At 37.3% G+C, this 18,592-nt stretch overlaps 1 protein-coding gene across 1 annotated transcript in view; it reads right to left on the reverse strand.

The window, feature by feature from the left end:
- The window catches only part of LOC122440146 (prolyl 4-hydroxylase subunit alpha-2-like), a 117,122-nt gene that overhangs the window by 16,196 nt on the left and 82,334 nt on the right, over positions 1-18,592 (reverse strand). The window lies entirely within an intron of this gene.

Here is an 18,592-nt window from a genome sequence, read left to right on the forward strand (position 1 = left end):
ACAGACAGGATTCACAGTTGTAGTTAGATGTCAACACACTTCAGTAATTAACAGAATAAAATAGGTAAGGATATAGAAAATCTAAACAACACTATCAACCAACTTAACCTAGTTGATGTTTATAGTACACTCAGCCTAACAACAAAAAAATACATTCTTTTCAAGTGCACATGAAACATTCACCAAGTACACCATAATTCTCGGCCATGAAACAATCCTCAACAAATTTAAAACCAACATAGTACGAAGTATGTTCTGCCTGTTTTCCTTGAAGAGTTTTATAGTTTCTGGTCTTACATTCAGATCTTTAATCCATTTTGAGTTTGTGTATGGTGTTAGAAAGTGTTCTAATTTCATTCTTTTACAGGTGGTTGACCAGTTTTCCCAGCACCACTTGTTAAAGAGATTGTCTTTTCTCCATTGTATATTTTTGCCTCCTTTGTCAAAGATAAGGTGTCCATACGTGTGTGGATTTATCTCTGAACCTTCTATTTTGTACCACTGATCTATGTCTCTATCTTTGTGCCAGTACCATGCTGTCTTGAAGACTGCAGCTTTGTAGTATAGTCTGAAGTCAGGAAGATTTGATTCCTCTAGTTCCTTCTTCTTTCTCAAGATTGCTTTGGCTATTTGAGGTTTTTGTGTTTCCATACACATTGTGAAATTATTTGTTCTAATTCTGTGAAAAATACCATTGGTAGTTTGATAGGGATTGTGTTGACTCTATTGACTGATTTGGGTAGTATACTCATTTTCACTATACTGATTCTTCCAATCCTTGAACATGGTATATTTCTCCATCTATTTATATTATCTTTGATTTCTTTCATCAGTGTTCTATAGTTTTCTATATACAAGTCTTTTGTTTCTTAGGTAAATTTGTTCCTAAGTATTTTATTCTTTTCATCACAATGGTGAATGGGATTGTTTCCTTAATTTCTGTTTGTTTTTTTTTTTTTTCATTGTTAGTGTATAGGAATGCAAGGGATTTCTGTGTATTAATTTTATATCCTGAAACTTTGCTATATTCATTGATTAGCTCTAGTAATTTTCTGGCAGTATCTTTAGAGTTTTCTATGTAGAGGATCATGTCATCTGCAAACAGTGAGAGTTTTACGTCTTCTTTTCTAATCTGTTCATTTTATTTCTTTTTCTTCTCTGATTGCTGCGACTAGGACTTCCAAAACTATGTTGAATAGCAGTGGTGAGAGTGAGCACCCTTGTCTTGTTCCTGATTTTAGAGGAAATGTTTTCAATTTTTTGCCATTGAGGATAACGTTTGCTGTGGGTTTGCTGTATATGGCTTCTATTACGTTGAGGTATGTTCCTTCTATGCCTGCTTTCTGGAGAATTTTCGTCATAAATGGGTGTTGAATTTTGTCAAAGGCTTTCTCTGCATCTACTGAGAAATCATACGGTTTTTATCTTTCAATTTGTTAATATGGTGTATCACATTGGTTGATTTGGGAATATTGAAGAATCTTTGCATCCCTGGAATAAAGCCCACTTGGTCATGATGTATGATCTCTTTAATATGTTGTTGGATTCTGTTTGCTAGAATTTTGTTAAGCATATTTGCATCTATGCTCATCAGTGATATTGGCCTGTAGTTTTCTTTTTTTGTGGCATCTTTGCCTGGTTTTGCTATTATGGTGGTGGTGGCCTCATAGAATGAGTTTGGGAGTTTACCTTCCTCTACAATTTTCTGGAAGGGTTTGAGTAGAATAGGTGTTAGCTCATCTCTAAATTTTTGGTAGAATTCACCTGTGAAGCCATCTGGTCCTGGGCTCTTGCTTGTTGGAATTTTTATTACAATTTTGATTTCTGTGCTTGTGATTGGTCTGTTCAGTTTTCCTATTTCTTCCTGGTTCAGTTTTGGAAGGTTATACTTTTCTAAGAAATTTTCCATTTCTTCCAAGTTGTCCATTTTATTGGCATACAGTTGCTCATAGTGGTCTCTTATAATTTTTTATATTTCTGTGTTGTCTGTTATGATTTCTCCATTTTAATTTCTAATTTTATTGACTTGATTCTTCTCCCTTTTTTCTTGATGAGTCTGGTTAACAGTTTGTCTACTTTATTTATCTTCTCAAAGAACCAGCTTGTTTATCTTTGCTATAGTCTCTTTCATTTCTTTTACATTTATTTCTGTTATTTTTATGACTTCTTTCCTTTTACTAACTTTGGACTTGTTCTACTTTTCTTTTTCTAGTTGTTTTAGGTGTAAAGTCAGGTTGTTTATTTGATGTTTCTCTTGTTTCTTGAGGTAGGCTTGTATTGCTATGAACCTCCCTCTTAGCACTGCTTTTATAGAATCCCACAGGTTTTGGGTTGTCGTGTTTTCATTTTTCACTTGTTTCTATGCATATTTTGACTTCCTTTTTGATTTCTCCTGTGATTTGTTGGTTATTCAGAAGTGTGTTGTTTAGCCTCCATATGTTTGTGTTTTTAATAGTTTTCCCACATTTGATATCTAGTCTTACCACATTGTGATCAGAAAAGATGCTTGAAATGATTTCAATTTTTCTAAATTCACCAAGGCTAGATTTATGGCCCAAGATGTGATCTATCCTGGAGAATATTCCGTGTGCACTTGAGAAAAAGATGAAATCCATTGTTTTGGGGTGAAACACTCTGTAGATATCAATTAGGTTGAACTGGTCCATTGTATCATTTAAAGCTTCTGTTTCTTTGCTAATTTTCTGCTTGGTTGATCTATCCATAGGTGTTGAGTCGGGTATTAAAATCCCCCACTATCATTGTGTTATATTAATTTCCCCTTTCATACTTATTAGCATTTGCCTTACTCATTGAGGTGCTCCTGTGTTGGGTGCATATATATTTATAACTGCTATCTCTTCTTCTTGGATTGATCCTTTGATTATTATATACCATCCTTTGTCTCTTATCATGGCTTTTATTTCAAAGTCTATTTTATCTGCTATGAGTACTGCCACTCCTGCTTTCTTTTGGTCTCCATTTGCATGAAATATCTTTTTCCAGCCCCTCACTTTCAGTCTGTATGTGTCCCTAGGTTTGAGGTGGATCTCTTGTAGACTGCATATATAGTGGTCTTGGTTTTTTCATCCATTCGGCCAGTCTTTGTCTTTTGGTTGGCTCATTTAACCCACTTACATTTAAGGTAATTATTGATAAGTATGACCCTGTTACCATTTACTTCATTGTTTTGGGTTCATTTTTATAAACCTTTTCTGTGTTTCCTGTCAGAGAAGCTCCTTTAGCATCTGTTGAAGAGCTGGTTTGGTGGTGCTGAATTCTCTCAGTTTTTGCTTGTCTGAAAAGCTTTTAATTTCTCCTCCATATCTGAATGTGATCCTTGCTGGGTACAGTAATCTTGGTTATAGGTTTTTCTCTTTCATCACTTTAAGTATGTCCTGCTAGTCCCTTCTGGCCTGAAGAGTTTCTATTGAAATATCAGCTGTTATCCTTATGGGAATCCCCTTGTGTGTTATTTGTTGCTTTTCCCCTGCTGCTTTTAATATTTGCTCTTTGTGCTTAATTTTTGTTATTTTGATCAATATGTGTCTTGGGGTATTTTGCCTTGGGTTTATCCTGTTTGGGACTCTCTGGATTTCTTAGGCTTGGGTGTCTATTTCCTTCCCCATTTTAGGGAAGTTTTCAACTATTATCTCCTCAAGTATTTTCTAATGCCCTTTCTGTCTTCTTCTTCTGAGACACCTATGATTTGATGTTGGGGCATTTAACATTGTCTCTGAGGTTGTCCTCATTTCTTTTAATTATTGTTTTCCTTTTCCTCTCTGCTTCATTTACTTCAGTAACTATTTTTTAAAATGGTTCACATTAAAAAATCTTTTAAAAAGAGTCTTATTAAATTTTTTGCATGATACAGCCAAAGCAGTGCTTACAAGGGAATGTTTGTCATTAAATGTTTACATTACAATAGAAGAAGTTTCCCAATCTAACCTTTGTGAGAGTGTGGAAAAAGGGTAAACTAAATGCAAAGCAAGCAGAGGGAAGGAAAATATTTGGTAAGGGCAGAAATCAATGAAACTAGAAATAGAAACAATAGAGAAAACCCATGAAACCAAAAGTTAATTCTTCAAAAGATCAATAAAACACAAACTTTTGCTCAGACTGATACTGAAAACAAGAAGACACAAATTACCTATATTAAGGAGGAAAGAAGGGAGGTCATTATAGACCATTTTGTGTGTATGCATGCATGCTAAGTTGTTTCAGTCATGTCTGACTCTTTGCAACCCTATGGATTGTAATCCGCCAGGCTCCTCTGTCCATGGGATTCTCCATGCAAGAATATTGGACTGGGTTGCCGTGCCTTCCTCCAGAGGATTTTCCCTACCCAGGGATTAAATCTGCATCTCTTATTTCTCCTGCATTGGCAGGTGGATTATTTACATGTAGGTATTTGAAAGCTTTCAGTGTTGCAGTGTCTGACATGTGAATTTTAAAAAGGATGAAAAAGTAGTTCAGGCATTTGGAAGTCTCTTTCTAGAACATTACAAATATTGAAGTTTTGGTGTGGAATGATATTTGAAAGAGCAGACTTAGAGATGCCTGCTATAAATGGTCTTTTTGGAAAACTGCTGTTTGCTAATAAAGAAATCAGGACTGACCAGCAGTTGTTTCCTTCTTTCTGGATGTTACCTGTGTCTCAGTCCAAAGTGGGAATCAGAGATCCCTGGCTGACTTGTGTGGGGATGGGAACTTGGCCCATCCCCACACGAGTGCCACCTGGAAAGCCACATAGACCACTCTGGTATCAATAAATTCAACTTGGATGAAGTGGAAAATTTTCTTGAAGGACACAAACTACCAAAAGCTCATGCAAGAAGAAATTAACATCCTGAATAATCCTATACTTATTAAACTATATTCCAACATAGAAAATCCTGGGCACAAATGAGTTCATTGGTGGCTTCTACCAAGCATTTAAGGAAGAAATACTAGCAATTCTACACAAACTCTTCTGGAAAAAAGAATAGGAGGGAACACTTTGCAACTTATTTTATGAGGTCAGAATTACATTGATAACAAAACCAGAAGAAACCATTAGAGGAAAAGAAAATTACAGACCAACATTCCCCATGAACTTAAGACACGAAAATTTATAACAAAATATCAGCAAATAGAATCCATCAATATATCAAATGGACAACATCATGACTAAGCAGGGTTTATCCCAGGAATGCAAAGTAAGTTCAACATGTAAAACTCATTTAATGTAATTTATGAGACTACAGAAGCAGACTACAGAAGAAAAATATCATATGACTGATTACATCAGTAGTTAAAGAAAAAGCATTTAACAAATTCAATCTCCATTCATAATACTGTCAGCAAACTAGGAAGAGAAAGAACTACTCATAATCTGACAAAAATTATTTGAAAAAAACTTTAAATATTAAATGGTTAAAAACTGAATGCTTCTCCCTAAGACTGAAAGTAAGACAGAGATTTTCCTTCACCATTCCTATTCACTATCCTATTCTAGGTCATAGCTAGTACAATAAGATAAGAAAGTGAATTAAAAGGTTTACAGGTTGGAAATGAAAAAATAAAACTGTCTCTATTTGTAGACATGCTTGTCTACATAAAAAATTCTGAGGAAATTTTAACATAGCTACTTAGAATCAACTAATAGCTAACCAAGGTCATAGGATAAAAAGTCAAAATTAAAAATTAACTGTATTTCTATATATTATCAAGGAACAACTGGAAATTAAAATTCAAATAAGGGTACCATTTATAACAGCACAAAAGATTATTTAGACATAAATGTAACAAAATATGTAAAGGTTCTATATCCTGAAAACTACAACAGTTGAAAAACCTGATAACAAAAAATCAAAGATCATCTATATAATGTGTTATAGACCTGTGTTCATGGACCATGTTCATGGATTATAAGGCTCAATATTGTTTTATTACACCAAAGCCTTTGACTGTGTGGATCACAACAAACTGTACAAAATTCTTAAAGAGACAGGAATACCAGATCACCTTACCTGCCTCCGGAGAAATCTGTATGCAGGTCAAGAAGCAACAGTTAGAACCTACCGGACATAAAACAATAGACTGGTTCCAAATTGGGAAACAAGTACGTCAAGGCTGTTTAGTGTCACCCTGCTTATTTAACTTATATGCAGAGTACATCATGCGAAATGCCAAGCCAGATGAAGCACAAGCTAGAATCAAGATTGCCAGGAGAAATATCAATAACCTCAGATACACAGATGACACCACCCTTATGGCAGAAAGTGAAGAACTAAAGAGCCTACTGAGCCTCTTGATGAAAGTGAAAGAGGAGAGTGAAAAAAGCTGGCTTAAAACACAATATTCAAAAAACGAAGATCATGGCATCCGGTCCCATCACTTCATGGCAAATAGATGGGGAAACAACGGAAACAGTGAGAGACTTTATTTCTGGGGGCTCCAAAATCATTACAGATGGAGACTGTAGCCATGAAATTAAAATACGCTCGCTCCTTTGAAGAAAAGCTATGACCTACCTAGACAGCATATTAAAAAGCAGAGACATTACTTTGCCAACAAAAGTCCATCTAGTCAAAGCTATGGTTTTTGCAGTATTCATGTATGGATGTGAGAGTTGGACTATAAAGAAAGCTGAGTGCAAAAGAATTGATGCTTTTGAACTGTGGTATTGGAGAAGACTCTTGAGAGTCCCTTGGACTGCAAGGAGATCAAACCAGTCAATCCTAAAGAAAATCAGTCATGAATGTTCACTGAAAGGACTGATGCTGAGGCTGAAACTCCAATACTTTGGCCACCTGATGCAAAGAACTGACTCATTGGAAAAGACCCTGATGCTGGGAAAGATTGAAGGCAGAAAGAGAAGGGGACGACAGAGGATGAGATGGTTGGATGGCATCAATGACTCAACAGATATGAATCTGAGCAAGCTCCGGAAGTTGGTGATGGACAGGGAAGTCTGGCATGCTGCAGTCACAAATAGTTGGACATGACTGAGTGACTGAACTGAATGGATGTTCATTCTCCCTCAATTGACCTAAAGATTCAATGCAACCCCAATCAAAATCCAAGCACACACAAAAATTACTTGTATTTTTATACACTAGCAATGAAAATCTGAAACAAAATTAAGGAAACAATGCCATTTAAAAATAGAATAAAAAAGAATAAAATACTGAGGAATAAATTTTATCACAGTAGTACAAGAATTATACACTGAAAACTACAAAACATTGCTGAAAGAAACTAAAGAAGACTTAAATAAGCTGAAAGACATCCTCTGTTCATGGGTTGGAATACAATATTATTAGGAAGGCAGTACTTTCCAAAGTAATCCACAGATTCAGTTCAACCACAATAAAAATCCCAATGGCCTTTTTTGCATAAACTGAACATCTGATCCTAAAATTCACATAGAATTTTAATGTAACAGCCAAAACAATATTCAAAATGAGTTGAAGAACTCACATTTATTGATTTCAAAACTTATTACATAGTTACTTACCATTAAAGCAGTGTAATACTGGCCTAAGAATAGGGATAATTATTCCATATTAATGGAATAGAACTGAGGGTCCAGAAATGAATCTATACATCTGTGGTCAATTGATTTTTGACAACAGTGTGAAGGCAATTAAATGCAGAAAGAACAAATAGCACTGGGATAATTAGATGTCCACATGCAAAAGAATGAACCCTTACCTTACATACAAAATTAAGATGAATCAAAAGCCTAAATATAAGAGCTAAAACCATAAAACTCTAAGAAGAAAACCATAAAACACTGAAGTAAGTCTTCACAACTCTGGGTAGGTATGACACCTAAAGCACAAGCAACCAAAGAAAAAATCAGATAAAGTGGACTTCATCAAACTTTAAAAGCATTTGGCTTCAAAGGACACCATCAAGAAAGAAAAGATAACCCACAGAATGGGAGAAAGCAAGTCATATTATCTGATTGGGTCTAGTATACAGAATATAAGTCTTACAACTAAACAATAAAAAGGCAAACAACCCAACTAAAAAATGGGGAAAGGATGTGAATAGACATATTTCCAAGCAATATACAAATTGCTAATGAACACATGAGAAGATGTTTAACACCATTATCCCTTATTGAAATACAAATCAAAACCACAATGAGATACCACTTCACAACCACTAGGAAGGCTGTATACTTTGTAAATAGGAAAATAACAAGTGTCTGCAAGAATGTGGAGAAATTGGAATGTAAAATGGTGCAGCTATTATAAAATATAGTTTGGTGTTCCCAAAAGAGTTAAACACAGAGTTACCATATGACTCAACAATTCCACTCCTGGGTATATAATCAAAGAATTGAAAACACATGATTAAACAAAACTCTGCACACAAATATTCATAACATCACTATTAACAATAATAATAAAAAAAGTGAGGAACAACCCAAGTGTCCATTAACTAATGAATGGATAACCTTGAATAGCCATAGCAATTCTGAGAAAGAAAAATGGAACCAGAGAAATCAGGTTCCCCGACTTTAGACTATACAACAAAACTACAGTAATCAAAACAGTATGGTACTGGCATGAAAACAGAAATATTGATCAATGGAACAACATAGAAAATCCAGAGATAAACCCACACACTTCTGGTCAATTAATGTATGACAAAGGAGGCAAGGCTATACAATGGAGAAAAGACAATCTCTTCAACAAGTGATGCTTGGAAAACTGGACAGCTACATGTAAAATAATGAAGTTAGAACATTCTCTAACACCATATACAAACATAAAATCAAAATGGGTCAAATACCTAAATTTAAGACCAGAAACTCAAGAGGTAAATATAGACAGGACACTCTTTGACATAAATAACAGCAAGATCTTTTTGATCCACTAGAGTAATGAAAAGAAAAACAAAAATAAACAAATAGGATTTAATTGAAATCAAAAGCCTTTTCACAGCAAAGGAAACCATAACAAAATGAAAAGACAACCCACAGAATGGGAGAAAATATTTGCAAAGCTATTGACAATAAATTAATCTCCAAAATATACAAACAGCTCATGTAGCTGAATAGCAAAAAAAAAAAAAAAACCCACAAAAACAAATAAGCCATCAAAAAATGAGCAGAAGACTTAAAGAGACATTTCTCCAAAGAAGATATACAGATTGTGAAGAACCACTTGAAAAGGTGCTCAATATCACTAATTATTAGAGAAACACAAATGAAAACTACAAAGAGGTGTCACTTCACATTGGTCATAATGGCCATCATCTAAAAGTCTACAAACAATACATGCTGAGGACAGTGTGGAAAAAGGAAACCCTCCCATACTGTTGGAGGAAACATGAGTTGGTATAACTGCTATGGAGAACAGTATGGAGGTTCCTTAAACAACTGAAAATAGAGCTACCATATGATCCAGCAATCCCACTCCTGGGCATATATCTGGAGAAAATCATAATTTGAAAAGATACATGGACCTCAAATTTCACTGCAGCATTATTTACGGCAGCCAGCGCATGAAGCAATCTAAATGTCTGCTGAAAGAGGAATGGATAAAGAAGATGTGGTGTGTGTGTGTGTGTGTAATGGAATACTACACCGCCATAAAAATGAGTGGAAATAATGCCATTTGCAGCAATATGGATGAACCTAGAGACTGCCATGATGTCCCTTATATGTGGAATCTAAAGAAATGGTACAAATGAACCTACTTATAAAACAGAAATAGAGTCACAGATATAGAAAACTGAGTCAATTCCTAGGCAGGCTGAATAAGAAGTCTGGGTTTCCCAAGGAGAGAGAGGTCTGAGGTCTCAAGGAGGAGATAGGGGTCTGGAATCTTCAAGGAGGAGGAAAGGACAAACGTCTTTTTTCTTTTCCTCTGCATTCCTTAGTCTTAGTCACATAAAACGTTTGTTTGCTTTTTTTTTTCTTTTAAGCCCAGAACTGATGATTACACCACACAAAACAATTCAGTTTAAACTCTGTACTAAGGATTATGTAACAAAATGTATCCTGCTTGAGGACAGTTTCTCCTTCCTGAAAACCTTCTGACTAATCCTGTTATCTTAGAATGTATATTATGGGAGTGAGTCTGGTAAGATCTTTCTATTGTTAAGTTCTATGGGGAAACAGTGGAAACAGTGTCAGACTTTATTTTGGGGGGCTCTAAAATCACTGCAGATGGTGACCGCAGCCATGAAATTAAAAGACGCTTACTCCTTGCAAGGAAAGTTATGACCAATCTAGATAGCATATTCAAAAGCAGAGATATTACTTTGCCAACAAAATTCCATCTAGTCAAGGCTATGGTTTTTCCAGCGGTCATGTGTGGATGTGAGAGTTGGACTGTGAAGAAAGCTGAGCACCAAAAAATTGATGCTTTTGAACTGTGGTGTTGGAGAAGACTCTTGAGAGTCCCTTGGACTGCAAGGAGATCCAACCAGTCCATCCTAAAGGAGATCAGTCCTGGGTGTTCATTGGAAGGGCTGATGCTGAAGCCGAAACTCCAATACTTTGGCCACCTCATGCGAAGAGTTGACTCATTTGAAAAGACCCTGATGCTGGGAGGGATTTGGGGCAGGAGGAGAAGGGGATGACAGAGGATGAGATGGCTGGATGGTATCACCAACTCAATGGGCATGAGTTTGAGTAAATTCCAGGAGTTGGTGATGGACAGGGAGGCCTGGCGTGCTGCGATTCATGAGGTCGCAAAGAGTCGGACACGATTGAGTGACTGAAATGAACTGAACTGAATCCTGTTATCTTAAAATGTAAATTGTGGGGGGAGTCAGTTTAGTTCAGTTGCACAGTCATGTCTTTGCAGCCCCATGGACTGCAGCACACCAGGCTTTGCTGTCCATCACCAACTCCCGGAGCTTACTCAAACTCATGTCCATTGAGTCAGTGATGCCATCCAACCACCTCATCCTCTGTCGTCCCCTTCTCCTCCCGCCTTCAACCAATTAAAAAGTATATAGCTCCCTTGCTAAGACTAGCAAGTGGGGCACTCTACGCCCCCTCTGATGTCTATTTCAGAAGCTTCCTCTGTCCCTTTTCACTGTAATATAACTTCTGCCATACAAGAGCCCTGAGTGGTCAAGCCTGGCCTCTGGTCCTGAAGCTAAATCTTCTTCTTTAGAGATCACAAATCTGACATCATTCACTGTAAACTATCAAAGCAAACTTACAGTTACCAAAGGGAGGAGGGGAGGGATAAATTGGGAGATTGGGACTAAAATACATTCTACTATGTATAAAATAGATAACTAATAAGAACCTACAGTATAGCTCAGAGAAAGTGAAGTCACTCAGTTGTGTCTGACTCTTTGCGACCCCGTGGGCTGTAGCCCACCAGGCTCCTCCATCCATGGGATTCTCCAGGCAAGAATACTGGAGTGGGTTGCCAGTTCCTTCTCCAGGGGATCTTCCCGACTCAGGGATAGAACCCAGGTCTCCCGCATTGCGGGCAGATGCTTTAACCTCTGAGCCACCAGGGAAGCCCCTCTACTTAATACTCTGTAATGAGAAGAACAAAGTCAAAGAATGTTTAAACTACTGTACAATTGCTCTCATTTCACATGCTAACAAGGTAATGCTAAAAACTCTTCAAGCTAGACTTCAGCAGTATGTGAACCAAGAACTTCCATATGTATAAGATGGATTTAGAAAAGGCAGAGAAACCAGAGAGCAAATCACCAACATCTGTTCAATCATACAGAAAGCAAGGGAATTCCAGAAAAACATCTACTTCTGGTTCATTGACTATGCTAAATATTTTGACTGTGGATAACAACAAACTACAGAAAATTCTTAAAGAGATGGGACTACCAGGCCACTGGTAAGGTCTCAGGTCTCCTGAGAAACCTGTATGTAAGTCAAGAAGCAACAGTTAGAACTGTATGTGGAACAATAGACTGGTTCCAAATTGAGGAAGGAGAACCTCAAGGCTGTATACTGTCACCTGACTTATTTAACTTCTATGCAGAGTATATCAAGTGAAATGCCAGCCTGGATGATTCACAAGCTGGAATCAAAATTGCCAGAAGAAATATCAATAACCTCAGATATGCAGACGATACCACTCTAATGGCAGAAATCAAAGAGGAACTAAAGAGCCTCTTGATGCGTCTGAAAAAAGGGAGTGAAAATGCTGGCTTAAAGCTCAACATTCAAAAAACAAAGATAAACACACACACACACACACACACACACACACACACACACAAAGATCATGGCATCCAGTCTCATCATTTCATGGCAAATAGATGGGGGAAAAGTGAAAACAGTGACAGATTTTATTTTTTTGGACTCCAAAATCACTGTGGATGGTGAGTGCAGCCATGAAAGTAAAAGATGCTTGCTCCTTGGAAGAAAAGCTATGACAAACATAGACAATGTATTATTAAAGGGTAGAGGCATCACTTTGCCAACAAAGGTCTACATAGTCAAAGCTATGGTTTTTCCAGTAGTCACATGCAGATATGAGAGTTGGACCATAAAGAAGGCAGAGTGCCGAAGAATTGATTCGTTTGAATTGTAGTGCTGGAGAAGACTCTTGAGAATCCCCTAGACTGCAAGGAGATCAAACCAGTCAATCCTTAAGGAAATCAACCCTGAATACTCAGTGGAAGGACTGATGCTAAAAGCTGAAGCTCTAATACTTTGGATACTTGATGCGAAGAGCTGACTCACTGGAAAAGACCCTGATGCTGGGAAAGATTGAAGGCAGGAGGAGAAGGGGGTGACAGAGGATGAGATGGCTGGATGGCATCATCGATACAATGGACATGAATTTGAGTAAACTCCGGGAGATAGTGAAGGGACAGGGAAGCCTGGTGTGCTGCAGTCCATGGGGTCGCCAAAAGTCGGACATGACTTAGCGACTGAACAATAACAATGACCTATATGGGAAAAGAATCTAAAAAAAAGTGGAGATATATATATATATGTGTGTGTGTGTATAAAATAAAGCATATGTATAACATATATGTTTTTACAACGAAACTAACACAACATTATAAATCAATTATACTACAATAAAAAGTATTTTTAACAAAAAAATTAATAACAAGATTTTAGAATCCCACAAATTTGGAAACTAAGAAATATTCTCAATAATCTATTGGTTAAAGAACAGAACACATGAAAATAAAAATATCTTGGACTGAGTAATTATAATGCAACATACTAAAACTTGAATGATGCTGCTTAAAGCCTACAGCTAAAGCTAGAGACTAATGTATCAATTAGTTTGGTACTTAGGGTAGAAAAGTTTCCTGTTTTGCTGGACTGCCTCTTTTCCAGTCCTAAGGCTTTTCTTTCCAGAAAAGCAGGCTTTTCTTTGGGCCTTTTTTGTTTGCATATATTCACATTTCCAGGTTGCCAGCTTCTAAGATGAATGAGGTAAAAAGAAAGCCCAGGGAACTCACTGCAGTTTCATTCCTTCCCAGCTAGTCTGCCTTCTTCTCTCCACCACTCAGAGCATTGTTATGTTTGTTTTAAATATAAAATCCAGGGTTTTTAGCGGTACTCAGTAACAGAGAAAAGTATTTCTACTTTATTTTTCTAGAAACAGAAGTCTCTCACAAGAGACTTTTAAGGCGCTGACTTATACTGTCCTTTTTCTTAACTTGGGTGGTGGTCACATGAGTGCTCACCTTATTACTCTTTAAGCTATATGATTTATGCATGTGTCTGTATATGTATTTCACAATTTTTAAATAAACATTATAAACTGTAACAGCATCACAATTCTCACAATTCTCTGTGAAGCAAGAAGACACTATCTCTTCTACTTTGCAGCAGGGAAACTCACGCTTGGAAAACACAGAGAACCCTGAACCCAGGTCAAGAACCCAAGCCTAGGGCTCTTAACCACTAAGGCATTCACTGCTCAGACTTCTGAGTTTGGCTTCTACAAAGATGAGGCTTAGGAAACGCTGAACTTCGTAAAATGTTTCCACTCTTAAAAACACACTGAAAACAAGGCTTTTTATAGATCCTTTATTTTTTTGGTTAAAGGTGCCACCAAAAAATACAGAAATGTGATATATTCAAATGTGTAAACAAGATATCAGAACTTGGATTCATGAAAATATATGACAAAGACATCACTGGCCACTAGAAAGTTTCACTACTGCAGGCACCCTGTCACTGGTACACAGACAGCATAGACTAACCAGAGAAGCTACCTGACCAGCATGAATCCAATTTACTCAGGACCTGCTCCAGCCTGCCTTCCCTCTGCTCCACAAATTCACTTCTCCAAGTTCTCACCTGACTAGGGTTGGAACAAAGAAAGGTGTCCATCACACTGTATTTAAAGATGTGGGCTTAGAGTTTGGAAGTGAAAACTCAGAAAAGGATATCATTCAACTTCTGTTGGTCCACAGGGCCTCAAGAACTCCTGTCCTCGCTCACGGAACCATCTATTGAAAACTGTGAACAGGAAGAGTGTTATAGTCCTGGTTGTTCACTCAGGAGCCAAAATCAATAACCGTTTTAACCCAAGTTCTGTGGTAGGTGCAGGAAGCATACACAAATAAGACACGTTTCATGAGGCAGGAACATGTATTGTTATCAACTTCCCTTTTAGAACTGCATCCCTAGGTTTTGGGCTATCATGTTTTTGTTTTAATTTGTTTCTAGGTGCTTTTTATTGCCTCTTTGATTTCTTCAGTGATCTCTTGGTTATATAGTAGCATATTGTTTGGCCTTCATGTGTTTGTTTTTTAAGTCTTTTTTCCCCTGTAAATGATACCTAATCTCATAGCATTGTGGTTGGAAAAGATGCTTGATATGATTTCAATTTTCTTAAATTTCTGAGGCTTTATATGTGCCCCAAGATGTGATCTATCCTGAAGAATGTTTCATGTGAACTTGAGAAGAAAGTGTATTCTGCTTTGAGATGGAATGTCCTACGAATATCAGCTAAGCCTATCTGGTCTAATGTGTCATTTTAAGGCTGTTTCCTTAGTACCATATGATAATCTCAACAGATTCAGAAAAACCCATTTATGATGAAAACTCTTCAGAAAGCAGGCATAGAGGGATGCTACCTCAACATAATAAAGGCCATACATGGCAAACCCATACAAACATTCTCAATGGTGAAAAACTGAAAGCATTTCCTCTAACATGAGGAACAAGACAAGGGCGTCCACTCTTGCCACTATTATTCAACATAGTTCTGAAGTCCTAGCCATGGCAATCAGAGAAGAAAGAAAAATAAGAGAATCAAAGTTGGAAAAGAAAACTGTCAGTGTTTGCAGATGACACAATACTACACATAGAAAATCCTAAAGATGCCACAAGAAAACTACCAGAGGTAATCAATGAATCTAGTAAAGTCAAAGGATATAAAATTAACACATCAAAATCTCTTGCATTCCTATATACTAATAACAAAGTATCAGAAAGAGAAATTAAGGAAATAACCCCATTCACCATCACAACAAAAAGAATAAAATACATAGGATAAACCTACCCAAGGAGAAAAAAGACCTATATGCAGAAAACTATAAGAATGATGAAAGAAATCATTGACGAAATGATTTAGAGTTTAGATTTAGAAACTCTTAGTTTCTAAGTTTAGTTTAGATCTGGAGTTTAGTTTAATTTAGATTTGGAGTTTTCATTAGGTTGTTCCATGAGCAAGGACAGGAGTTCTTGAGGCCCTGTGGACCAACAGAAGATGAATGACATCCTTTCTGCATTTTCACTTCCAAACTCTAATCATTTCTTTCATTGATGAATGAAATCAAACAGATGGAGAGATATATCATGTTCTTAGACTGGAAGAATCAATACTGTGAAAATGATTATATAACCCAAAGCAATCTACAGATTCACTGTTCAGTTCAGTTGCTCAGTCATGTCTGACTCTTTGCGACCACATGGACTGCAGCATGCCAGGCTTCCCTGTCCATCACCAACTCCTGGAGCTTACTCAAACTCATGTCCGTAGAGTTGGTGATGCCATCCAACCATCTCATCCTCTGTCCTCCCCTTCTCTTCCTGCTTTCCATCTTTCCCAGCATCAGGGCCTTTTCCAATGAGTCAGTTTCTTCACATCAGGTGGCCAAGTATTGGAATTTCAGCTTTAGCATCAGTCCTTCCAATGAACATTCATGACTGATTTCCTTTAGGATGGACTGGTTGGATCTCCTTGCAGTCCAAGGGACTCTCAAGAGTCTTCTCCAACACCACAGTTCAAAAGCATCAATTCTTCAGTGCTCAGCTTTCTTTATAGTCCAACTCTCACATCCATACATGACTATTGGAAAAACCATGGCTTTGACTAGACAGACCTTTGTTGGCAAAGTAATGTCTCTGCTTTTCAATATGCTAAGTAGGTCATAGCTTTTCTTCAAAGGAGCAAGCGTCTTTTAATTTCATTGCTGCAGTCATCATCTGCAGTGATTTTGGAGCCCCCCAAAATAAAGTTCTTCACTGTTTCCATTGTTTCCCCATCTATTTGCCATGAAGTGATGGGACTGGATGCCATGATCTTAGTTTTCTGAATGTTCAGTTTTAAGTCAACTTTTTCTCTCTCCTCTTTCACCTTCATCAAGAAGCTCTTTAGTTCTTCTTCGCTTTCTGCCATAAGAGTGGTGTCATCTGCATATCTGAGGTTATTGATATTTCTCCCAACAACCTTGATTCCAGCTTGTGCTTCATTCAGCCTGGCATTTCACATGATGTACTCTGCATATAAGTTAAATAAACAGGGTGACAATATACAGCCTTGGCATACTCCTTTCCTGATTTGGAACCAGTCTGTTGTTCCATGTCCAGTTCTTACTGTTGCTTACAGTTTTCTCAGGAGGCAGGGAAGGTGGTCTGGTATTCCCATCTTTTGAGGAATTATTCACAGTTTCTTGTGATCCACACAGTCAAAGGCTCTAACGTAGTCAATAAAACAGAACTAGATGTTTTTCTGGAACTCTCTTGCTTTTTCGATGATTCCAACAGATGTTGGCAATTTGATCTCTGGTTCCTCTGCCTTTTCTAAATTCAGCCTGAATGTCTGGAAGTTCACAGTTCATTATGGAGAAGAGTATGGACTAAACACAGAACTACCACATGACCCAGCAATCCCATTGCTGGGCATATACCCTGAAAAAACCATAATTCAAAAAGGCACATGTAACCCAATGTTCACTGCAGCACTTTTTACAACAGCCAGGACATGCAAGCAACCTAACCATCCACTGACAGATGAATGAATAAAGATGTGGTACATATATACAATGGGATATTACTCAGCCATAAATAATTGAAATTGGATCATTTGCAGTGAAGTGAATGGACCTACAGTCTGTCATACAGAATGAAGTAAGTCAGAAAGAGAATCTATCTGTCTTTTGTCAGATCCAGATCTAATGTGGTACCAATTCCCTGATTAAATGAGACCTCACTCTACTGTGCTACTCAATTACGATATTCTCTGTTATCAATTCAAGCACTAGGTTCTCTGTTATCAAACTTCTCAAACTTTACACATCTATTTACTAATTACTTCCATTACCCCAAATTATTTAAAGGTAAATGCAGTATTTATCTTTGCTACTACATCAAATCTTTATTAACTGTTGGAAGAATAATAATATAAATTACTTTTTTTAGGGCAAAGGCTTTGAGAAGCTCCAGATCAGGGTCTGATTCCCAAGCCTTTCACTAACCTGCAATGAAACCTCTGTGACCTCAGATATATTATCTAACTTTTTGACCTTCAGGTTCTATATCTGTTCTAAAGAGTTGTGAGTTTGAAATAACAGACTGTAATATTCCTGCTGCTGCTGCTGCTAAGTCACTTCAGTCATGTCCGACTCTGTGTGATCCCACAGATAGCAGCTCACCAGGTTCCCCTGTCCCTGGGATTCTCCAGGCAAGAACACTGGAGTGGGTTCCTAGCACACCACCAAATCCACACTGAAAAGCTCAACTCTTTCATGCCACAGTGAACATGTTAACACGAGGCTAAGCAGGTTAATAAAGATTACTAAAAATAGTGCCATATCTCTGAGGTTATCTTCTGTTTGTTTCTGGGACCACACAGATTGATAAGATGCCACCAACACACAACAGAGTCCTTAATAGCTGATTCCATGCTTAATGCAGGAAATGTTTAAGAAAAATGTGGAACATCTTGTTATACTAGATAACAAAGGAAGATGTCAAAGGTTTTCTGTATCTGTATTTTGTTTTACATGAAAATAAATTTCAAAAAGTAAAATGAACAAGAGACTTCTACTCCTAGCTATGATGGAATAGCTTATGGTAGAATAACTTTCATGTAAAAAATAACCATGAAAACTGGATAAATCTCTTAAAAGACTGAAGATATCAACAGACTGCTGAAGCAAAAAGGGCTTAAACATCAGATCTTGGAGAAGGACGAATCTCAGGTGGGTGAGCCAAAAGACTGATCTCTTTTATCCCTTGACCATTTACTGATTCTAGGCATGCAGATAGAGGACTCAAGCAATAGGAAACTGCTAAGAGACAGAGAAACCAGCAGAGATCTTAGTGCTCTCAAAGGTCACTAAAAGACAAAAATTAGGCTGCAGTTTTTTAGAATATTGAATAGGAGGGAGGGGTGTG

The sequence above is a fragment of the Cervus canadensis genome, chromosome 4, assembly GCF_019320065.1.
Source record: "Cervus canadensis isolate Bull #8, Minnesota chromosome 4, ASM1932006v1, whole genome shotgun sequence".
Classification (NCBI taxonomy): domain Eukaryota; kingdom Metazoa; phylum Chordata; class Mammalia; order Artiodactyla; family Cervidae; genus Cervus; species Cervus canadensis.